Here is a 25,019-nt window from a genome sequence, read left to right as displayed (position 1 = left end):
CTTTGGAAGACGGAAAAATTTTCTTGTCATGGCGAATTCTGGTGGCGCTATCCTCTTCCTGCAAATGTGTAGCTATGTGCAATGCTGCTGCTAAGTCACCTGGATTTTCCATCCGTATCTGGCGTGAAAAATCCGGCTAGACCCCTCCCAAAAATGCGTCTAAAGCTCTGTTCTCTGCTTCTTTCAATAGAACTTCATTTCCACTCGCATCTTGCGTTAACTCATGCGTGTGCGCATTCATTCTCCTAAGTCTGTCTGAAAATTCTTCTACCGTTTCACCCGTTTTTTGCATCATCCTCCCCAATTTTTCTCTAAAAATCTTGCACTGTTTTGTTTCCTGAACCTTTGCAATAATCCCTCAGCTAACTCTGTGAATGTATTAGCATCCTTTAACCCTTCGTAGCATGCCAAATAAGTCTTTGTGTCACCTACTAACCGTAACCTCGCCATTTGCAAACACATATCATTGGACCAGCCACACAGTCTAGCCATACTATGCACATCACCAATGAAAACATTCACATCCTCTGATCTTTTACCCAAGAAGGAAGGTATCAAATTAGCTGCTGAACAATCTGCTGCAACGGAAAAAACAGTACCCTTGCATTCTACACTATCGCTTTCGGGCCTGATTGAGTATTTTGCAACAATTGTTGCTCCATCCTCTGCATGTGCGGCTTTTTTTCAATCAGTTTTTTAACTTGCTCTGTCAATGTGACTTCGGCGTCACTTGTCCCAGTTGCACGTGTCTCTGGCATTTTCCGTGTGGTATATCTGACCTCACAAAAATAAAATTGTATTACCCAGAAGCAAGTTAATTCCTAGCACTTCTAATGGCAAGCCATCTAGACTTACCACATTGCCCCGTTACATGACCATAGAAGCCACACACATCACAAGTGCTTGGTACAAATTTATTGCAAGGAGCGGCATGACCTGTTAATCCACACACTACACACTTAGGTGGTACTAAGTTAACGTGACTATCATTCCCACAAAACTGCGATAAGTCTACAGGGCTGCTATGCCTTTAAATGACACTCTCCCATCCCTTAATGTTACCCTCGACATGTCTAGCTACACGGAAAACATACAGAGAAGGCAGTTGCTGGACTCACCCTATTCGGTGTTTCTCAGTTGCTCCGCACAGTGCTAGTCAAAGTCGTGGCGTGGGTGCGCCTGACACCACTTGTTACGACTTCTGCATCACTTCTTAGCAGCAGACACTGTGGCTGCGCCAAAGACTGAGACGGCATGGAGTTTTACAATTATTTATTGAACTTTCTTTACAATTTCTCCCTCGTCGTTGCCGCCCAGCCCTGCGGATCCCTCCACCTGCCTGCTGCTGCGTAGATTGTCCAACAATGCGCGCAATGCCCGCCGCTGATCGCACTCGGAGCCTCAGGCCAGCATTGCTCCGCTGAAGTCAGGATGCCCTGTGATTGAGATGAATTCGTCACTGCTCGACACCCCAGTTCGACACATCCACGAAACCGTGAGGTCAGCTGCCGACACCTGCTGCACCGGCAGCTGGGAAGCCATCAGTCGCGATGTCCGTGAGCTCCCTTCATGGATGGACAATGCGCCGTGGGGCCCGCTTGCCGTGAAGTTCGGGCATCAGTCCCCGGCGGCGCCTGTGACCGAGACCGCGCTGCGGCCGGTCCTACTGGAAGTTTTCGCTGTATTTAGTCAGCCATGGTGCCGACCGAACTTGGGCCGACCTCCAGAGCTGAAGTTGACATCTGGCAGCGAATGGATGACTCCTGCGAGCTGGAACAGACTTCTGGAATCGTCACCTACGAAGATTGAACATTTGGACATGGACCACGTCTGCCCTCAGATCCAAACTGCTTCCTAATGGCTTCTGTGTGTTGCTGCCTGCGCTCCACTATTTATATCCGGCAGGAGTACGTTTTTTACTCTTGGTGGTAGCTTTTTGGTATTACTCCCACAGTATATTGCAGCGTAACTTAGCATGGTGGCCTCACTTCCCCTTACTCAGCACTCTCCAGGCTTTGATCAGCGCTCGGTCTGTGTGCGTCCTTGCGTCAGCCTGCTGGTAGACTGCTGCTATCAGCACGGTTATCTGTGCCTCTCTACTTCACAACGCCTCGGTCGCCGGCGTGTCTCTGTTTTTCCATTCTCCACTGCGTGAAGCAACGCTTACTACATGTGTCTGCAACACTTTAATTGAGAAATAATCAATACTAAAACAGTTGGGCAGGCATCATGCCTCTGATATTCCATAAAATTTAAACTTAAAAAAATATTACACAAATTTTTATATATGAATATATCAAACAATAAGAATGAGATAATCAACACTTTCATATTTTCTCTCATATTTGTATGTTATCCTGAAAAGGTAGTCTCTAAATTCATAAAGCAATTAATTGACAAAAATGTGAATTATTTATATGATGTAAATGGTGAAGATGTTCATATTTTTATGAATACTTTAAGAACAGCTTGAGTAAAGTTTATTCATAAAATATTCGCTATCTCTTTCAATATCTTGTTTTTCCTTATATTTATACACTTTTGGTTCTATAAATTGTTTAAATGTTACTTTGACCATATTATTTTTGTGCAGACATTCTTCAAAGATTTCAGAAATTATATCAGCTAGTTTTTCTTCAGGTAAATTATCTTATACAATAGCTTTTATTTTATGTGATTTATTTCCAATCTTTAAGTGTACTACAATTTCTTTTTCAATAACAACTGAATCAAACTCTATAGGTTCTTCAGTTTGTGTATTGGAATATATTTTACTTCTAAGAGAATTTATTGAATCATTATATTTATTTGTATCTTTACAGAATAATTTGATATAATATTTTAAATCATTAAAGGGTATTCATTACATTTCTTTGTCATTATTATTTTTATGTACACCTAAATATTTTAACCATGTTTTCAAGTAATTTGAAGTTATAACATTATTGAATGAATACATAAAATAATTTATCATTATCTACTTTGCCACTAATATATGTAGAAAATATACCGTTTAAAAGTAATTTCGATTGACTCCACCAACTTTAAAATAATTTTTCTTGGCATAATGTTTAGTTGTGGCAATGTAAATAAGCACTTCTTTCTTCATTTCAACTATATTATTTACTACACCATTTAAATATAAACATTCTTTTTCCTTTTATTGCAGTTCTTTTTCTTTTATTTGTAATTTACTTCCAAATTAGATTCTGAGTTGATCTTTTTCTTTTCAGATCTATATTTAATATAATCGAATAAAATTTTTTCAAGAGTTATATAACATGTTCTAACAGATGTATTAATTTGATTTTTCATCATCATTATTGAGTCTTTCAAATTTTCAACATGTAATTTCAATCAAGTTTTCTGAATTCAGTTATTTTTGCTATAGGTTAATAATTCATCTTCAAGAAATGGATAGTCTTCTAGAATATTAGCATAATATTTTGCTGTTTCAAAATTCATTCCAATTTTTTCTATAGAAGTTTTATAATGTCCATTATCATGATGAAAATATATATTATTGCTGGTCGCTGAGGATTTAGCGATCTGAAATCTATATTATCAGAAGGAGTCAGAACTTTTGACCTATCTAAAATCTTAATGAATAAAATATAAAATAACTTTTGTAATCACTCATACTTCTCTTTAACAAAGGAAACAAAATATGTTTAAGCAAAGAACCTACATTTAATTTATAATCATTGTTCTGAATATATTAAAATATATTGACACAGTCTGAAGACTGCTGAAGCAGTCACTTCATCATATATAATTTAGCAATTTAGTCACTATGATAGCTGCCATTTCTAAAGAACACCTTTTATTAGATTTGAGATTTTTACTTAATTTATCTTCATCGAATTTTTCAGTTTAATAATTTCGTTTTCAAAATAATGAAAATCCCATTCACTCATTGAATTCAAATATCTGTCTGGTAAAATAATCTTAAACTCGTTATTAAGTGCTATACAAATTTTCTCTCCATATCTAGTGTTCAAATATTGACATCCAGTAACATTATATAAAACAATTACTTCTACCTCACTAATTTTTAAACTCTTTATAGAGTTGCTAACCTTGTTGAGCCTCTCCAGAAAGATTATTAGTAAGAAAATAATGTGTTGATTTTCTTAATAATAGTTTAACTGACTGGAAACAGTAAAACAGGAAATAATTTGTTCTGTTCTATATTTTATTTATCAAAACAATTTTAACAGTACATATATTTTAAGAAGACGATGTCAATAATGAATAAAGCGACTGCTTAAGCAGTCTCAAACAACATAATGTATCTATTTTATTTCCCAAAACATATCTTTCATCATCATGAGGACTCAGTACTTTCTTATTTACCTCAACTGTGTAGGTTTCATGTTTTTCACTTCAAACCATATTAATTTTTTTGTACTGTATGGTATCATTTAATAAACAATCTTTATAATCTTCTAACTTATTCTGTTTATAACAACACTGATCCTTTAGACTTTTTCTCTATTTTATCACCAACTTTATAAGCTTACATTTTTGTTCTCAAACCACAGAATTCTTCTCTGTTCCCATTACATTCATCTTTCATTATTCCTGAAATTTCTTATTTATATGTGGAATTTCATAAATATTATTTGCTGGATAATTACTTGTATCGAAGTAGACAATCATCGATTTCATGTCTTCATAAAAATCATAAGTTTGTATATTGTAGGAATAAATGTTTGTATCTTGATAACATAACTCAATATTTTCTCTGTATTTCAGTTTCACTACTTTATAGTGAAACTTATACATCAATTCTTCAGATAAATCGAGTAAACTCATTCCAACATATATGAGTTTATTAAATGTGATTTTTGTCTTATTCATGTTAATGGCAACAAGATTGCATTAAATATAGTTCTTTGCTTAAATAATGGCTTAGCTGTTCATTTATCATACTTTTTCCCATCTGAGACTACTTTTATAGCAACTCTGTTTCTCATATTTTCCACTGTCTCACCAAACAAAGAATAATTAATCAATTTGTATAAATTTTTTTCAAAATCATCCTTTGATTGCACTGTGTTTTGAATGTTCAAATTTAAATATTTTTTCAGTCAATTAGATTGTTTAAAATTTAATACTTAACTTATTTTTGTTATTTTCTTTCCTAATTGTAGATACTGTTTGAGATCTTTGCAGTGAACTGCGTCATTATGCTTATCATTCAAAGTAGTCAGTAACTTATTTTCTTTAGTTCCAGGTACTATTTTATTTTCAGGAGTGAGTGGTAAATCTTTATGCAAATCATGTAATTCTATTTGAAATTCTAAATGTACTTCAGAAATATAATCAATTATATCAGTACATGCAATTTCACTTACTCTTGTACTATCAAAAGAATATGGATTATCTGATTCAGATTCCCCACATGGTAAGTACTGACTCATGGCATAACCATATAAGTCGTTTGCATCTAAATAAGTTAATTAATTTGGTACATTATTTATATCCAAATCTTTCATATATTTATTATTTGCTTTGACATATCTTTTACAACACTGAGATGTACCAGCTACCACCTCTAATATTTTTTTCAACTATTAAAATTATATCATAATCGTCTAATAATTCTAATGGTTTTGTAGTCACTTTAACATTGAATCTCGAGATAAACAAGGTACAGTAAAATACCAAGACGGATATAAATTATAAGCTTTTGATACAAGTTTTTCTAAAATTTTCAAATATATCAGACAATGGCAAAACATCAGTTTTAAGATCCAGATCATGATATTCACCAAGATGCTTGATATACATTTTTCCGAAACTAATTTGCATGTATATTAGCTTTCCCACTGACATTCACCATCGCATGACGAGATGCAGAATTCTTGTGCTCCTATTGGCTCCCACCAATTTACAGGTTTAGGTACAGGTGAATGCTGCAGTCCTATTGGTTCCTGAGGGAAGTGGTGCGTGAAAAATCAGCTTCAAGCGCCTTCTCTGTCAGCTTTGTGAAATGGCTCAGCTGAGGCGCATACACCAAGGTGAACACCTCTGGTTCAGTCTGTCTGCGGTAGTGGAATGTGACAAATTTGCGTCCTGCGCAGTCAATTGGCTGGCCATTTCAAAAACCATGAACAGCTCCATCACAGGCGAAATGCATCGCCTTTGTTTGCTGAAAGGTATTACCCAATAGTCATCCGTTATCACCTCCTTCCGTTCCTTGTGTAGGAGGCTATGAACATAGTCCTCAGCTTAAGCTTACAGGTGATACACTTATTAAACTCTTCTCTCAAAATAGCCTTATCTGAACACATTATGCCAGTACTTCGCAGGAGGATATTACATACTGAGACACTGCATGACGTAGTTCCAAACTGAGCTAAAATATCCAGCAAAATGCGTAGTATACCAAAACATCTCTCATTTCTTTTCATCATCAGCACATGAGGATTCTCCCTGTCCAGTAGCTCAACACAGACTGAGCGATTTAGGGGTATGAGACTACTGGAGTGCTGCTGCCACCTGGCAGTGCATGTGGAACTAGAGCCTCAGCAATGTCCCAGCATCTGTGTCATGAAGATACATGTGCTCAGAGCTCCGAGACCTGGCCACCTGACACACGGACTGGTGATCCAAAATGGTGTCTAATATTACACACTTCATTCCATTCCTTGGTGCTAACAGCTATTAAGTCATGGAAAGTGGGGGCAGAGTGGTGCAAACAGGAACTTTACCCAAGTGGGGGAGTCCTGTCTTCCACAAACTGATTAAATAAAGAATATGTAAACTGAATTGAGCAATATATTATAGACATTGACTTGAATTTCGTGCCATGAGGTCCTTCCTCTCCAGCACAGAGTGAGTGTTTTCTCTACCAATTTACACATGGGGAAAGGGAGGGCAGAAGTGGTGAAGGGGAGGGGTGGACAGGAGGGGGAAAGAGGTTCACAACTGGGGAGAGGGTGATAAAAAGTGTGCCTTTTCCCAGAGAGTGGGGGAACAGAAGTGGGAGGTGGAGGGTTGAAGGATTTCTGAAGGAAGATTATCCCCAGGGAGTCATAAATCAACCCTCGGGATCGTAAACCACTTAGCAGAACAGTAGGTTAAGAGGAGGGAAAGAGGTAGTTTATTTTATGAATTTAATTAATTACCATATCAATTTGATGCCAAAAGTGTGCCAAACCCTCTTTAGCACATATTTACACACTCTATTTTCTTTTCCATACTTCTGTATATTATTCTAATCAGTGACTTGAATGCATGGGCCGTTAAACTGGATGTGCTGTGGTTGTTGCTATTATTTGCCATTGCAAGCTTCAGGATTTTGTGGATGATATTTTTTCGAAAGTCTGCTAGTGTGTGTTTATGGACTCATATATTCTAAAAAGCAAATGGAATAATCGTTTTGTTTCCAATTCTATCTAGGATTTTAGAAACTGTACAGAAATCTTGTGTGTCCGTTCTGTCTCAATTGATTGCAAGTCTTCAAAGCTCTTTCATTCCGCACCCTAATACTGGATTCACAATGTCTTCAATACTGCTTCAAGTATTTCCTTCATCATTCAGCCAGACAGTTCCTGCCTCGAAAAGTGGTATTCAGTATTCACATCTCCTCTGCGTTTAACAGTGGAACTCATTGTGCCCTCTTAATAATGACACCTATGCACTTAAATTCATCGAGGGTTGTTTTGACTTTTCTATATGCTGAATAAGCCCTTTTGATGACTATCTCGTTTTTTATTTCTTCGGAATTTCATCCATGCGTTTTGCAATGTCCTCCCTGCATTCCGATTTATTTCGTTCCTAAGTAACTTGTGAGGGGTAATCAATAAATTATGACACTTTTTTTCTGAAAGCGAATTGGTATTATTCGGGATTCTAGTACACCATAACATTTCCCACTCTTTTGGATATTGGGAATTAGTAATCACGATGTCATCATAGTGTCTATGGTTACGAAAGTTAATAAATCAGCCAAAATGGTAGGAGAGTGTTGCTGCTGGAAAGAGCAGATGAGTAGTTGTTAGCATCTCGCTTAGACAACGAACTGCAATCATTTACTTCCAGAATGATGGCCACCGAGAAATTATGAAAAAAGTTTAAACAGATTGTAAATGGTGCTCTGGACAAGCGCATTCCTAGTAGGTGGGTTAAGGACGGAAAAGACCCATCGTGGTTTAAAAAAGAAATTCGGAATAGGGTGAGGAAGCAAGGGCTGTTGCACTCTCGGTTCAAAGGAGAATGTACGAATGACGACAGGCGAAGATTAGTAAAGATTCGTGCGTCTGTGAAAAGATCTATCCGCGAATCATACAACAGCTACCACCGTCATACATTGGCTAAAAATCTGGTCGGGAACCCGAAAAAATTTTGTTGTATTTAAAATAGCTACCGCGCCGAAGGCTTCCATTCAGTCATTCGTTGATTGCCTTGTTTGGCAGTGGAAGATAGCAAAATGTAGACCGAAGTTTTAAATTCCATGTTTAAGAAATCGTTGACGTAGGAGAATCTTACAATCATACCGTCGTTTGACCATTGCTTAGAGTCCCATAAGGATAATATAGTAATAAGCATCCCTGGCGTAGAGAAACAACTGAGAGTGTTGAAAACAGATAATTCACCAGGTCTGTATGAGATCCCTATTTGGTTCTACAAAAAGTACCCTACGTCATTGGCCCCTTACTTAATTTGCATTTATCGCGAATTTCTCGACCAGCGCAAAGTGCCAAACGACTGGAAGAAAGGCACGTGGCTCCTATATATAAGAAGGGTAAAATAACGAACCCGCAAAATTACAGACCAATATCCTTAATATCAGTTTGCTGCAGGATTCTAGGGCATATCCTGAGTTTAAATATAATAAATTTCCTAGTAACCGACAAGCTCATGTCCACGAGTCAGCACGGCTTAGAAAGCATCGCTAGTGCAAAACTCAGCTTGCTCTTTTCTCGCATGATATACCGCAAACTATGGATGAAGGGTAATAGGCTGATTCCAAATTTCTAGATATCCAAAAAGCAGTCGACACGGTATCCCACTGCAGACTGTTCACGAAGGTACTGGCATACAGACGCGGCTCCCAGATATGTGACTGATTCGAAGACTTCTTAAGTAATAGAACCCAGTATGATGTTCTCGATGGTAAGGTTTCATCAGAGACACGAGTAACATCAGGAGTCCCCCAGGGAAGTGTGATAGGACAGTTGCTATTTTCTATATACATAAATGATCTGGCAGACAGGATGGGCAGCAATCTGCAGATGTTTGCTGATGAAGCTGTGGTGTAGAGAAAGGTGTCGAAGGTAAATGACTGTAGGCTGATACAAGGTGACCTAGACAAAATTAATAATTGGTATGATAAACGGCAGCTGCTACTCAATGTAGAAAAATGTAACTTAATACACATGAGTAGGTATAGCATTATTACTCTCCTACTTGACACAGTGATGTTGTTTAAATATCTGGTTGTAGCGTTGCGAAGGATTGTGGTAGCAAAGACGAATGGTGGACTTTGGTTTATTGGGAGAGTTTTAGGCAAGTGTTGTTCATCTGCAAAGGAGCTCGCGTATAGACCCAAGTGCGACCTACTCTTGATTACTGCTCGAGTGTTGAGATCTGCACCAGGTCGAATTGCAAGAGGACATCGAAGCAATTCACAGGTGAGCTGCTAGATTTGTTACCTGTAGGTTCGAACAGCATGCAAATGTTATGGATACGCTTTCGGAGCTCAAGTGGGAATCCCTGGGCAGAAGACATTCATTTCGAAGAAAACTGCTGATAAAATTTATAGAACCGGCGTTTGAAGCTGGCTTCAGAATGAACGTACTGCCACCAACATACATTTCGTGTAGGAACCACGAAGATAAGACACAAGAAGTAAGGGCTCATATGGAGCCATACAACAGTCGTTTTTCCCTAGCTCTATCTGCAAGTGCAACAGGATAGGAAACGACTAGCTTGTGATACACGGTACCCTCCGCCACGCAGCATACGATAGCTTTCTGACTATTTGTGAACATGTAGATGTAAAACCGTGTTCAAATGGCTCTAAGCACTACGGGACTTAACATCTGAGGTCATCAGTCGCCTGCACTTATAACTATTTAAACCTAACTAACCTAAGGACATCACACACATCCATGGCTGCGACCCTTGCAGTAGCGCGGTTCCGGACTGAAGCGCCTAGAACCGCTCGGCCACAGAGGCCGGCAAAACCCTGTTTTTCAACATAATCTCCATTCAATGAGAGGGCCTTATGGCATCTTACTGGAAGGGCATGTATGTCCGCATTGTACCACTCTGTTGGTCATCAGCGCAAACGTCTTGCTGCATCAATAACCTTCCCATTTCCCTAGTACTGTTCCCATGGAGTACATCCTTTACTGGACCAAACGGATGGAAGTCTGAAGATGTGAAATCCAGGCTGTAGGGTGGATTAGGAAGAGCAGTCCAATTAGTTTTGAGAGCTCCTCTCTGCTGTATAGACTTGTGAGAAGCATTGTGTTGTCATGGAGAAGGAGGACTTCATTTCGATTTTCTTGGCGATGAACACGATGAAGTCGTTTCTTCAGTTTCCTGAGGATAGTATACCACACTTCAGAGTTGATCTTTGCACCATGAGGGAGGACATCAAACAGAATAACCCTTTCATGGTCCCAGAAGACCATCACCAAGACTTCAATGGGTAAGGATCGTAACGTTACGCGTATGTAGGCGAGCGATTCGGTCGCCTAGGAGTAGTAAGAAGGGAGCTGAAGTTGTTGTATGATTGAATGCTAGTAGGCCCAGGGCTCGGGGCGCGCCGCAGCAGGTCCGGCTATCCGACTGGTATGGACGAGTACAGGTACAAAGGCGAGCAGAATCATTGGAAATGGGTAAATCCCAAATCTGGAAATTTGGAGGCTGTAACTCACACAGCCTTTGTGCAGAAGATGCACTTAAAATGGTGGAGCGTCAGACCAGCTGAAAGGTGATTTCTTACAACTGTATAGGAATCTTAATAATTTGCGTCAAACATTAAGGCAAATTTGAATGGCATGGCCAATCAAAACGTCAAAACAGGTTTAGAAACAAGGCCATGGGAATGTGGAACAACTAGGCAAAGTTCAGGGAAAACATCCTTCATCCTTTAATTTACACACTTTGTTTAAACGAGACTCAAAAAGTTTTAGTAAGAAACATCTCCAGTGTTTTAAGAAATATAATACAAAGCTTTAAGGATTTAAATAAAAAGCACATAGCTTAAACTACAGGCCAACTCAAGCACTTGAGGAAGATTTACAATTGCCCAATTCTTAAAAGAAGTGTTAACCATTTAAAAAATTTAATGTTCTTTCAACTCAGCTTAGCAAGTGTGTATCAAAACATTTAATGCATTAAACTCCCAATGAGTGCACAATGTTTAGCAAAATCTTACATTTTTTCTCTCAACTAAACAAGCAACACGATTTTTTTAAAAAAAGGTATCAAACATTTAAGAAAACAGCCATTTAAGAGACACCCCCAAAAATGTGCTTTCAACCCATCTTTCCAAATGTGTATGATGCGTTTTTAAAATATTAAAGATTTGATGGGTCCACCATACTTAATAAAATCTTACAATTTCTTTCACTTAAACAAGCAACAGTAGAATTCTTTAAATATTAACCATAAAAGGAAAAAAAAACATTTCAGAGATACCTCCAAAATGTGCATTCAATGCAACTTTACAAATGTGTGTAAAATGCCTTACACAACTCTCGAGACAGTGAGCTGTTTGCAGAACCTTCAACCCTTGGTTGTTGCAGGTCCAGACATCCTTCCACCATGTCAGACTGGCGTTGTCTTCTGCAAGAAATGGCTGTCAACCCCCAGACACTAAGGCTGGTGTTAATGGTCGGTTTCATAATACTTGTCTAGATGTAGTTTTAATAATACACATGGGAGGGGAATACAAGTCTGGTCCAAAATAGGGAAGTGGCTTTGTGATAGCAGGCAAATATGGAAGCACCAAGCTACCAGGGGCTCAGAAGGCAATGGGCAGAAAGTAAGGCCTGTAACGCCGATTTGGCGAAATCGAATCAAAACACAAGACAGATATTACAGACAAAAAATGGTTCAAATGGCTCTGAACACTATGGGACTTAACTTCTGAGGTCATCAGTCCCCTAGAACTTAAAACTACTTAAACCTAACTAATCTATGGACATCACATACATCCATGCCCGAGGCAGGATTAGAACTTGTGACCGTAGCGATCCCAAGGTTCCAGGCTATAGCACCTTGAACCGCTCGGCCACACCGGCCGGCCTATTACAGACACCCAGAACAACACAAAAGAGGTGGTCGACAGATGGAGGTTAAACCAAACAGCTGCCCAACTTAGATCAACTCTGGAGAAGAGAGCAACTTGCACAGTTCAAGGGTTCGGTTTAAAGATACACACCTATTACCTGAAAGATGTCAGGAAATATCTAGATTAACTGGATAAATAAATACAACTGCCACCAAGGTGACACTATCCAGGCTCATTATTTAGGGAATTCATGTAAGAAAACAACTAAACTATCTATCAAAGTTTTTTTGTAACTGGGCTCAAACTTCGTGTCCAGAATCATAGCACTACAGACACTCCACCAAATAACAGAAGTTATAGAAGATCACTAAGTAGTGGAAAAACAACCATGATGGACACGATGATCCCCTTCAGCTGAATGCAAACACCTGCGAGCCTCTCGTTCTGGAAAGCGATGGGGCCTCCGCCTGTCCATTCTGGTGGTCGCATCTTAACTCACGCTGCCACTTCTGTCCAGCCAGAGCCACTCAAAAGACTTTCTTGCGTCGATCACTCCATCCGCTGTACTGCCGATTGCGCCCTCTCGCAGCCACTGTCTCTGACATCGAGTTTCCGCCGCGAGGCTAGCGCCTCCACGTGAACAAGAACATCTCAGAAGAAAAGAAAGTAATGACAGATGGATCGTGGGAATTCAAAGGGATCTGAGGCACATGGGTCATTGAATACATTTCCACTCTCAGAAAAATGAGAGGCATCCAATGATACAACAATATTATCAATATTTTTCAAATTACAGAAGTTAATATTTCACAGACAATAAACATTTTCACACTGGACCACTAAATTAAATACTTTCAAACACTTCATGCAGTTTCAAGAAGTGATATCTAAGATGATAGCATTGCGCTACAGCTATATCTCTGGACACCACATATCTGCATCTATTCCATTTCTTGATATATTACGTTTTTTACACCTTTTCATTATGCAAATATTTGTCTGAACATTGTACACTCCTCAATTATACAGTAAACAAATAAACCATGAATACCTCATATTTTGTCATAGTTGTGTATTTGTTTAATGAACAGTTTACTTTTTTGCCAATAACTTTATTCCTGTTTTAAATACACTGTTAATACAAAATCATTACAATTTACGAATAGGTCAGTCTCAGGTGTTAGCCGATACCACCTTTGTAAAATAGTGCAAACAGACGCTTCTATCAAGCAGACCTAAGTATCGGTTTAAACCATATTTAAGGATGATCTTTGGTCATTTATCGCGAGCGCACTTGCGCGAGAATACTGGTTTGTTTATTAATGACGAACCGATATTTATATTCATTGCGAATGGTCTGAGTATGACTGAATCTTTATAAGATTTCTTTATTTAAATATTGTTACAATATGTTATTTTAGTACAAAGAGTGGCCATGTTGAGTGAAATCATGTCTGTAGAACGTAAGGATGATGTATTTTTGGTGGGGACGGCCTCCAGCCAATGGAAAAGCTGTCACTAGCAGAACACTATGGGAATTATGTGGAGACTGGGGTTTTTCGTGTGAAGAACTCAACGAAGCGATTCTGTACGTTTTGTACCACATACTGGGAGAAGACAGGCCTTCCTATGGTAATGTGCATGATTCATTTGTGTAGGTGATTGATTCTGATTGGTGAATGGTCGCCACAGTATTCTAATTTTCAAAGGCACTCGGACTCATGGGAGGTCTCAATGGGCTCCGCTTGTATTACAGAGCTAAGGACAGACAGCGCATAAGTTACTATTTCTCATATCATGTGTATCATAATCATGTGAATCATAGTATTGTACTCTGAACTGGTTTGAGCTGGTGAATATTACACGTATTGTAATCACGAAAGGGACTTAGTTTTCGCGCATCTATGATGACTATTTAGTTTGGAGATTTTGCTATCATTCTCGTAACACCCTCAATGTAACTTTAGTGCATTTGATAAGGGTATTTTCTGTCTCCATTGTAAATGAATATCGCAGGACTACTTCACGTTTGTTTGAGATGTCCTTTCTTGAATAAATATTATTCAACATAATTCTCTTGCATCTACGTCGATTACGGGTCTTAGAACGTAAGCCTTGTTACTAAATTACTCATTTACCTTTTAGTTTGAATGTCTGTATATTTTAGTAACTCGCAAAGCTAGCCGGTGCACTAACTATTTGACTTCAGGATCACAGCTACGGGTCGCTGTTTGCAGCAATTAACTATGTGGCATTGAAGCAGACTGCATGGCATGACAGTATGACAACATCGAGCTGTTCTTTTTAACAGAGCTGTGTATAGCCTAAGTTCCTAAAGTATGAGTAACTACAGGTAAAGATAATGGTTTGCATAAATGGGATGCTATTAGAAGAGCAACGATATTCTGCAGTAACCGTTAGGTATGGTCACAAACTGGAATACTTTACCTTATTCTGTGATTCTGGTCCCAAATCTATTGCATGATGAAAGTAGAATAAAAAGCTGGATGCTGGAAGAGAAATTTTTTTATAGCATTCCAATGGTAGAAGAGGCGGAAGGCATCTCTACAGGGCAGGCAGAGCTCGGAGCCTGGGAAAGGCGATCTGCCTAGGAAATGGTAATCCAAAATATTAGTTGGCAAGTTTGGAAGCTGTGAGGTGGCAGCCCCATCACCAAGCTTAACCTGCGTAGCGCTCGTAACGCAGCCAGGGGATTCTTTACCTACTGGCTCACATCAATGATTTGCCTCGGATAATTGATTAAAAGGAAACGGGCATAGGCTATGGAACAAAAATTCGCGAGATAGAAACAAGAAGCACTGCTTCACATTTGGTACATGGAACGTTCGTAGTCTTAATAAACCAGCTGCGGCAGCGACTTTGATATCTGAACTAAAAACATACAAGACAGACATTGTAGCGCTACTGGAAGTTAGGTGGCTTGGAGAAGAGATACACACGGAGGTTAATTGTGCCATTTTTTATGGGGGAGATGGAAAACATCATGAATTTGGTACTGGTTTTGCTATTAAGAACAGGATTGTTAATTGGGTTAAGGAATCCCATCCCATTAACAAAAGAATGTCTTACGTAACAATCAAACACCAGTGGTACGATATAACATTCATAAATGTCCATGCTCCGACTGAAGATACAACTGAGGATTAGAAAGATGAGTACTGTAAAGAATTAGAGACAGTACTCAAAAGTATTCCAATAAGAAATATGAGAATTATCTTAGGGGACTTAAATGTAAACATAGTTAAAGAGGAAATGTTCATCCCCACAATAGGAAAACATAGCAAGCACTCGACCACAAACGAAAATGGATTAAAACTGATCAACTTTGCACTGTCAAAGAATATGAGAATTTGCTCGACGATGTTCCCTCACAAAGATATACACAAAGGTACATGGTGCTCCCCACACTGCAAAACAGTAAATCAGATTGACAATGTTATGACAGATCAACATTTCACTTCATTTATGAGAGATATCAGAACGTACAGAGGAGCTGAAATTGGCTCAGATCGTTTCATAGTGGTAGGAAAGATGAAAATTAAGATGATTTGGAATCAACAACCAAAAACCACACCAAAACCTAATTTAGACATCGAGGAGGCAAATAGTGTCGAGAAGGCTTCAGAAAGAATAAAGACTGTAGTAATAGATGCAACAGAAAAACACTGGGCAAGAAAAAGAAAACGAAGAAACAGAAATGGTTCAACGAAAACTGTCAGAGAGCAGTAGAAAGGAGGAAAGAAGCCAGGATGCTGTGGCTGCATAATAGGGAGTGTGAGGACAGGAGGGAGACGTTCAATGCGGTTAGAAGAGAAACAGCAAGAGTTCTACGAACAGAGAAAAGGAAATATCTACCTGGAGTCCTAGAATCTATAGAAGTGGAAAGCAGGAATGGAAACTCAAAGAAGTTGTTTCAATATTCAAAGAAAAGTAAGAGAGGTTATCAACGTGAAAACCTATTCATAAAAGATAAAAACCAAAATATGCTAACACAGCTGGAAGGTATCTTAGAAAGATGGAAAAAGTATTTCTCAGAAATATTAAATTGTACTGATCCACACATAACCTTTAATTAGGTAATGCCTGAGAGTGAAAGCATTAATAATGACGAATGTAGAATCACAGAACAGGGAGTGATCCACTTCATTCAAAAGCTCAAAAACAACAAGGCAGCAGGTGAGGACCAGATATCAGCAGAGATGTTAAAAGAGGGTGGAAGCAAACTACACAAAGAAATTTATAACCTTACCACAATGATCTGGAAAACTGAAAAACTGCCTGTAGATTAGAAAACTGCAATAATTTGTCCCATACACAAGAAGGGAAACAGAATGGAATGTGGAAATTACAGAGGAATCAGTTTGCTGAACATAACATACAAAATCCTGTTAATGACCATTCTGGAGAAACTTAAACCTTACGCAGAAAATATTATTCAAGATTACCAGGCTGGATTTCGAACAAACCGTTCCACAACTGATAATTTGTTTACTATACGACAAATCTTTGAGAAATACTGGGAACTTAACAAAAACATCAACTGTCTCTTCATTGACTTCCAGCGGGCCTACGACAGCATCCACAGAAGTAGCCCCTACAACACATTACGAGAATTTAGTATACCCAGTAAAATCATTAGGATGATACAACTGTGCATGGATGGCTCCCAGGCAGCAGGGATTGCAGATGATCCATATCCCCCACCTTTCCAGTTAAGACAGGCTTATGACAGGGAGACGCTCTTTCATGTGTCCTCTTCAACCTTGCATTAGATAAAGTGGTTCAGGAGAGTAATTTACATCTATACTATGGTCTCCGATTCAAACACAGTGAAGTAAAACTCCTGGCTTATGCAGATGATATAGTGTTGCTGAGTGAAACTGAAGAAGAACTGAAAGACATGTACAGATCTCTCAGACACAGTGCCAGCAAAATCGGGCTTTTGATTAACCAAGAGAAACCCGAATATCTGGAAATAGGTTGAGTCATAAACCCGAATCCTTACTTTGAAACTGACCAACATTTTAAATTCAGAAAAGTTCTCCAGTTTCAATACCTTGGATCACGTTTCAACAGTAAAAATAGCATAACAATGCATATAAATGAAAGAATAGCCTCAGGGTCAAGATGACTGTACTCACTAAGCAACCCACTCAAAAGTAAAGCTATGTCAATCACCTCAAAGATGGAGCTATACAACACTATTATCTGCCCCATAGTACTATACAGTTCAGAAAGCTGGACAATGCGTTTGAGAATGGCACATGGAGAATTCGAAAGAACAATGAAATTTATTAGTTAATGAAGCAACCCACTATCATCCAGAAACTAAAAAGTAGGAGACTGCAATGGGCTGGACATTTGACCAGAATGGAAAACAACAGAATCACCAAGAAAGCATTTGAAGGAACTCTCCAGGCAACAAGACCATTGGGCCAGCCTCGTACAAGGTGGAAAGATGACATAGAGAAGGACATTTAGGAACATTATATTCTATAATAATCCAAATACAGTAAAATCAAGTAAATTTAATAAATATAAATATTTGATAAAAGGTATTTTGGTCTTTATGTTTTCGAAAAATTACCATCAAATTTAGATTCCAGTATAGATGAAAAAGTGGGGCACAGTCTGGGAACTGCTGCAGTAGTCGCTGGTCAAGCTTTAATTAAAACATATACAGAAAAACAAGTTGAATATGTTTGGATGCACGATATTGGAGATTTAATAGATAGATTAGCAGTAACTCATGAAGAATTTCCTAGAAAACAAAATTATCATAATGAAAATGTTGGAATAACAAAAATGTTAACGAATAAATTTAATGATTTCAGCATCAGCAATCCAGAAGGAATTCACTACTTGATTAGATTTTTGAATAATCTTCCTCACAGTTTCTGGGCAAGTGAAAAACATGATAAAGGATTAGTAAACACTTTGATTAGCAAACTTCCATTAGAAATTCATCTTACAGGCTATCGATTTTGTGGTCTGGTGACCAAACTAGATTAAACATTAGGTAGAGAAGATCAAGGAATCAATTCATTAGATGAAGCATGCAAACAACGTGATATTGCATATACAGACAATAAAGACTTAGAAAAAAGGTGAAATGCAGATAAGAACTTCAATTAGTTGCAAAAAAAGAATGCTTCTGAAGCTTCATTAGGAGAAAAACAGCTGTAACTGCATATGTATGGAAACGAAAATTAGGAATAGTTGAATCTGTGACTGCTCCTTCATCTGTCGCTAGTATTGATGTTGCGCCAGCTGGAACAGGACATAGTCCAGAGATTGCTTCAGCAGCTGCAGGCTTAGGCCTGCGGCTTGGATTAACAGAACATCAAAGCAGTTTTCGTCTATTAATACTGGTTGCATTTACATATCTAGCCATTGTTAGTTCACTAACTGATGGGTCTGCAGCAATCGCAAATTCAACAACAAACAAGAAAAAAACTGATACAGAATTGGAAGAACAGAATATGTAATCAAGCAATGGAGAAAAAAGCGCCAGCTAAAGCAGGATCCAGCCTGCAGCAAGGAAGGGGTGTAAAAAATTGCAAAAGACAATCAATGTGTATCCTAATCCATTGAGTCATTTTGATATAGCAAAATTTGCTAAACAATTAACAAATAATCACTTTCATGGTGTATTCATGATTGATGAATTACCCAATCATCCTAGATGATATGAATCTGAAATAGTTACTCTAGATAGATCTAATCGCGTTGGTACTCACTGGATTTGTTATTATAAGAATAATAAAATATAATATTTGTTTTTGATTCATTTGGAGGAAAAATACATAAACAACAAGTTCACTATTTGGGAAAGAATGATACATACTTCAATATTGAGAGAATATAAAACTTTTATGAAGTAATTTGCAGTCATTTGTGTCTGTTCTAAAACTACATTCAGATAATTATAAATTTAATGACATTTTGAATCTAATAAATGAATTTTCAGGAAATAAACTGTAGCCTAAAAACATAAAAAATGAATGGAAACAAAAGTTGATCCAAAAATATAAAATTCAGTTAAACAGTTTCACAAAGAATTACTAACATTTTTCTGATAACAAAAGTTTATATTGGTTTTAATGCGAGAATAACTGTGAATATAAATGATTCAATTGCTGCTGAAGATGCAGTTACCAAGAAAATATTTGGCCAATGAAGTATTGAAACTTGTTACAAAACCTTGATATACACACATCGAAAAACGTTTTACATCACCTTGGTTCCGAGAGTTCCAGAACATGTACAGAAAATTGGAATTGAGATCAACATAAGCATCATTTCCCTCCTTTTGTTGCTTATGAAAACCACACATCACATGTTGTACCACCATACGGCGAGACCTACAGAGGTGGTGATCCACACTGCTGTACATACCTGTACCTCTAATACCAAGTAGTACGTCCTCTTGCATTGACGCATGCCTGTATTCGTCATGACATACTATCCACTAGTTCATCAACGCACTGTTGGTCCTGATTGTCCTACTCCTCAACTGTGATTCGGCGTACATCCCTGAGTGGTTGGTGGATCACGTCGTCCATAAACAGCCCTTTTCAGTCTATCCTAGGCATGTTCGTTCGATAGGGTTAATGTCTGGAGAACATACTGGCCATTCTAGTCTAGTGATGTCGTTATCCTGAAGGAAGTCATTTACAAGACGTGCAAGATGGGGGTGTGAACTGTCGTCCATGAATACGAACGCCTCGCCAATATGCTGCTAATATGGTTGCACTATCAGTCGGAGGATGGCATTCACGTATCGTACAGCCATTATGGCGCCCTCCATGACCACCGGTGGCGTACATCAGCCCCACATAATACCTCCCCAAAACAGCAAGGAACCTCCACCTTGCTGTAATCGTTGGAAAGTGTGTCTAAGGCTTTAGCTTGACCAAGTTGCCTCCGAACATGTCTCCGATGATTGTCTGGTTGAAGGTGTATGCGACACTCAGCAGTGAAGAGAACGTGATTGCCAATCCTGAGTAGTCCATTTGGCATGTTGTCGGGCCCATCAGTACCGCACTGCATGGTGTCTTGGTTGCAAAGATGGACCTCGCCAGGGACGTCGGGAGAGAAGTTGCGCATCATGCAGCCTATTGCACACAGTTTGATGCTTATCGTGACGTCCTGTGGCTGCACAAAAAGTGTTATTCAACATGGTGGTATTGCTGTCAGGGTTCCTCTGAGCCGTGATCTGTAGGTAGCGGTCATCCACTTCTGTAGCAGCCCTTGGGCAGCCTGAGTGAGGCATGTCATCTACAGTTCCTATCTCTCTGTATCTCCTCCATGTCTGAACATCACTTTGGTTCACTCCGAGGTGCCTGGACACTTCCCTTGTTGAGAGCCCTTCCTGGCAGAAAGAAACAATGCGGGTGCGATCGAACAGCAGTATTGACCATCTAGGCATGGTTGAACTTCAGACAATACGAGCCGCATACTTCCTCCCTGGTGGAATGACTGGAACTGATCGGCTTTCGGACCCTCCGTCTAATGGGCGCTGCTGATGCATGGTTGTTTACATCCTTGGGCGGGTCTAGTGACATCTCTGAACTGTCAAAGGGACTGTGTCTGTCATACAATATCCACAGCCACATCTATCTTCAGGAGTTCTTGGAACAGGGCTGATGCAAAACTTTTTTTGATGTGTGTATAAGTGTTCTAAGACAACTCAATAACAATGTCTGTAAAATAGTTTGAAACCAATCTATCAAATTATTGTACAAACAGGAAGACTGAGAAAGCTTTTTCAGATTTAACTCCATACTTAAACGAATTAAGTAACCCTAAAGATAAAATATATGGTAACAAATTACTGAATTCAAATTTATGACTGGAGGCAAACGAAAAATTTACAGTTTCAATAAGTATGATTTTATTCTTAAAAAAGTTGTTGTTGTTAGTAAAAATACAAACAGATTTAACACTTAATGATTTTGATATTTTGATAAGTGCATTTGATAATCTGTATGGAGTAACTAATTCTTTCCATTCATTAAAAATAGTGCACAAATTAAATTTTCTAACTGTAAGATTGAAAGATTCTGTTAAAACTGTAAAAGCAGATCGAAAGTTAATTCTATTTGGCGAAATATTTTAAAATTTAATAATTTATTTTTATATAAATGGATAACCATGCAAAGCTCGTTCTTAAGGATGATCATATCTACCGTTTGAAATGTAAATAATTTACTGAAATACGTAATCCTCACAGTGTAACAACAAAAAAATGGAAGACAAAGAATTGAAGGTCTCTGTACGGTATGTAAAACTAAAAAGAATAAATTTATTTAAAAAATTTCGTAGGTGATGGTCTAATTAGGAGCATCAAAGATGTGCTAAGCCCTATAGGACGAGCAACAGCTAAAGCAGTCTCAGGACTGCATCCAATTCGTGATTAAATTATTAATGAATTATATAAACCAATAAGAAAAAAATTTAGAAGAAGAACTGTTGTTTCACTTGGCTTAGATGATTTATGGCAAGCTGATTTTCTCGAAGAGGGCTCAGGTAATTTAAAATGAATTTCAAAAATGAGTAAAGGGTATAAATATTTATTGACTGTTATTGATGTTTTTTCAATATTTGCTTGGGCTATTCCAGTTAAAGATAAAATGGGTAAGAATGTAGTTGATGCTTTTGAAAAAAATATTTTGAGATAGAAAACCAAGAAATTTACTAACACATAATACTAAAGAAATTTGTAATAAAGAATTAAAAGTACTGATGCAAAAATACAGTATTCATCAGTATTCAACTTTTACTGAATTAAAAGCGTGTGTTGCTGAAAGATTTAATAGAACACTAAAATAAAAAGAAGTGAAAAAGTTTTCTCTTCAAGGTAACGATAAATGGGTTCATTTAGTTATAAAGTTGGTTGATGAATTCAACAACAAAAATGAAGCCAAGAAATGTAATGAACAAAATTATAAACCAACTGTTGTTGTAGGTAAGGACAGAAGTAAATTTAAAGCAGGTGACAAAGTTAGAATCAGTAAACTTAAATGAATATTCAAGAACTGATACACAGAGAATTGCGAAACAGAAATTTTTGAAACTGAAAGTGTTATTGATACTGATCCAGTCACATATAAATTAAAAGATTTATCTGGAGAAGAAGTAAAAGTAAACTTTTATGAACGAGAACTACAGAAAACATCCTAATGTATATCTAGTTGGGAAAGTTTTGAGAAAGAAAGGAGATAAGGCATATTTTAAATCGTTGGGCTATGATAATAAAATAGTCTTAAAATTTTGTATGTAGAGCAAGAGCATTATTAATAATTTATATCATTTTGGTATTGATTTTAATATTCATTCTGCTAATTGCTTTAAAGAAGATATAGTATATTTCAAAATTGGAGTTAGGATTAACAAAATGTTTTAATGTTGGATTTATTTGAATCTGAGTTGAGTGAATCAGTGCCAGATTGTTCAGTGCCACCTAAAGCAAGTTTTCGGATTGTGTCCAGGCTTGGGCCTGTGGCCAGTGCCAAATGATTGAATAAGTCAGTTTGGCTTATTTGAGGCATCCAAAACTCCTTATGGATGTTATATGAAATTTAATTACAAAAAGAGTAATTGGAAATTTATGTTACGACTTCTGCACCACTTGTTAGCAGCAGACAGAGTGGCTGCGCCAAAGACTGAGGCAGCGTGTAGTTTTACAATTATTTATTGAACTTTCTTTACAATTTCCCCCTTGAGGTCGCTGCCCAGGACTGCGGATCCCTCCGCCTGGCTGCTGCTGTGTAGATTGTCCAACAATGCGTGCAACGCGCGCCGCTGATCGCACTCGGGAGCCTCAGGCCACCAGTGCTCTGTTGAAGCCAGGATGCCCTGTAATTGAAATGAATTCTTCGCCGCTTGACGCCCCAGTACAGCACGCCCACGGAGCCGTGTCGCCATGAGGTCAGCTGCTGACGCCTGCTGCACCGGCGGCTGGGAAGCCGTCAGTCGCAATGTCCGTGAGGTCCCGTCATGGACGGACCACTCTCCATGGGGCCGGGTTGTGAAGTCTGGGCGTCAGTCACCGGTGGCGCTGCTGGATGTTCACCGAACTTGGGCCGACCTCCAGAGCTGAAGTTGACATCATAGAGTGAACAGATGATTCCTGTGAGCTGGAACAGACTTCTGGAATCGTCATCTACGAAGATTGAACATTCAGACATGGACTACGTTGGTCCTCAGATCCAAACTGCTTCCTAATGGCTTCTGTCTGTTGCCGCCTGCGCTCCACTATTTAAATCCGGCAGGAGGACGTTTTTTACCCTCGGTGGCAGCTTTTTGTTATTACTCCCGTAGTATATTGCAGCGTAACTTAGCGTGCTGGCCTCACTTCCCCTTACTCAGCACTCTCCAGGCTTCGCTCGGCGCTCGGTCTGTGTGCGTCACCCTGCTGGTAGACTGCTGCTGTCAGCAAGGCTATCTGTGCCTGCCTACTTCGCAATGCCTCGGTCGCCTGCGTGCCTCTGTTTTGCCATTCTCCATTGCAGTGCTTACTACATGTGGCCGCAACACTGCCTCCTCCTAAAAATTAAATTCGGCCCCGAATTTACCCTGCACGTTAACTGTAGTTCTATCCTATATTCTACTTCTTCCCTATATACATCCAGGTTGCCCTGACTCATGCCCTACTGGTAATCCATTCTACAGCAATCTCATGGAGCGGTCTTGCATTAACATGGTGAATTCTCCGTTTTAATAAGACATATACCACATCGTTAAATACAAACAACATGGAAATAGTACTGGTTGAAATACCAATGGTCACTATGCTACGTTTCTACCAGGTATTGTACTCTTCCACATGCCTGAAATAATTGCTGCATTGAAATTTGACCTTTCTCCGAATGTACTAGTTTATCTATCGTTTGCAACAGTGTAGCATCCAAGGTGTTGTTAATATACGTCAAATTTTTTCCTGGAGCGATGCTGAATGATGCATCTGGCCAGTACAACGTCAGATGAGTATCTGTAACCTTGGTGACTCCCGTGACTGACGCTGGTAAGGTGAAACGATCCCCTACTATTTCACAATTTGTCCCGTTGATTAGCAAACTACCATCCCGTAATTCCATCTCCGTGGTTGCTGTCCACTTCCCATTGTCATAACACTTGCCTGATATCCTCTCCGTAGCAAATACTGAATACAACCAATGCCTCCCAACTCGCTGAAAATGTGGCGTAGGCTTCACTATTATTCTCCGACACTCCAAAGCTTCTGCATTTGCTCTAAATAACTGGATCTCACATGACCCCTTGCCCGTGAAAACAACCCGTGATGGACAAATGGAAACTGACTCAATTAGACATCTACTCAACTCTAAACTCGACACAATAGCATGAGTTTCCCCCTCCTTAGAATTTAATAAAACCTTCTGTGTCCTGAACTGTATGCCCTTCCCCACGACCGGATAAGGATGTACTGTGTAACAGTGATACTGTCTCCCCACACCAGTTACTGGAAATCTAATCTCTATGTACATCTTAACTAGATTCGTTGTTACCTTAATCCTAGACATATGATAAAAAAGTGACACACTCGCTTCAATTATTGGCACAATGTGCTCTACCCCCCCTGGAAACTGTCCTTCTGCCTGCTTCAGACCCCGTCTGAATTTTTCTGGTGACATCAACGTCACGCTCACCTGCCCGTGCAATGCATGATGTACAGCTTCTTGCAATTCATCCATCCTCACTCATGCATCACCAATGC

This window comes from Schistocerca serialis, chromosome 11 (assembly GCF_023864345.2).
Source record: "Schistocerca serialis cubense isolate TAMUIC-IGC-003099 chromosome 11, iqSchSeri2.2, whole genome shotgun sequence".
Lineage (NCBI taxonomy): Eukaryota > Metazoa > Arthropoda > Insecta > Orthoptera > Acrididae > Schistocerca > Schistocerca serialis.
This window is presented reverse-complemented; position numbering follows the sequence as displayed.